The sequence below is a fragment of the Myotis daubentonii genome, chromosome 4, assembly GCF_963259705.1.
Source record: "Myotis daubentonii chromosome 4, mMyoDau2.1, whole genome shotgun sequence".
Lineage (NCBI taxonomy): Eukaryota > Metazoa > Chordata > Mammalia > Chiroptera > Vespertilionidae > Myotis > Myotis daubentonii.
In genome coordinates this window covers 104328861-104330310 of record NC_081843.1, presented here as the reverse complement: position 1 = coordinate 104330310, position 1450 = coordinate 104328861, and positions in this window count along the sequence as shown.

The following is a 1450-nucleotide window of genomic DNA, read 5'->3' as shown; positions in this document are numbered from 1 at the left end:
TATGATGTACATGGGTCACCATCTGTGGGGCCTAAGGCTTCTCATGCTTGGAACACTCTTCCATAGTCTCATGCCCTCCCCTATGCAGATCAGATGTCATCTCATCAAAAAGGCCTTATCTAATTACTCATCCCACACCACCATCACTTTGTACCTCTTCTCTTCCCCTGCTTCATTCTCCTCATTTTTTTCCCTAACATTTATTACCATTGGACATATTACTTCTTATTATCTGTTCTTCCTGGAATCTAAAATTCCATTACAGTGGAAACAATTTTGGCTCATTGATGTGTCACCAGTAACTAGATGGTGCTTAATATATAGTAGGTGCTCAAAAATATTGAGTGAACACATAATTAAATGTTTAAAATAAAAATACATCTGTTCATCAATGACATTGTGTGGGAAGGTCTACTAGAAAGTGTAGCCTGCAGAATGGCGGGGAAATAATTCCTATAATGGCTATTGTTTTTGAACAATTCAAAATATCAAGACAACTTTTATGTGCTTCTGACAGATTCAGCACACAAAAAGTATCAAAGCTGTGCTGTGCTGTGCTGAGTCCCAAACGGAAAAACTGACCAGACTCCATCATCAGACCCTATCAGACAGATCCTCTCAAAATGATCGCCTTTACCAGATTCAAATATACGTCACTGAATTAGTCCTTGAGGTAGGTATGAAATATAATTAACATAAACCTGTACAGAGACTTCTGCTTTAAATAATGGGGTCAGTTATTATTCAAATAGGTACTGGTATAGAGGGAGATAAAAAACTTGTATTGAAGGAGGATAGTCAAACCAGAAATAGGTGAAAATGAAAGAATTTCTGGCAGGAAAATGTGAAATAATTCAATAGCTAGTTACTTAAAATCACCCAATATGCTAAATCCAGATCTGAGAAGAAAAAAAAAGATACAGACGGGAAGTGATTCCCATCCACGAAGATTTTTCATGTTAATGTAGTCATAATTAATGGAGAAATATGTTATACATTTTAAAGACTTCATTTTTAAAAGATTATAACCCATACCCAAAGTCTTATGAATATATGCTTAATATCAATACAGATAAACTTATAGCTTTTTCCATTTGAGTGCATTTAAGCTTTGTGTAGATACAGGTCTTTCTGGTGAGGGTTTGAGAATAAGGAACACTCCAGAGGTCAGAAGGCAACTTAGGACTCACCGAAGCCACGGCTGGGCTCACAGCCCTCCCAGGCCTCTCCATCCACTCCCACTCCACTTCAGTGCCGGGGCATCTAGGATTCGAAAGTCATCTGGGACCTGGCAAGGAGGCCCGCTGCTGAGTTGCCATACTCCCATCTGTACCACTGGTGCTAATCGACTTTCTACACTACCCTGTCCATGAACTTGATAGGATCATAATAATGACTATCACCATGACAGCCACTCTTCACTTGAATGTCAGGAGAAAACCCAGAGGTC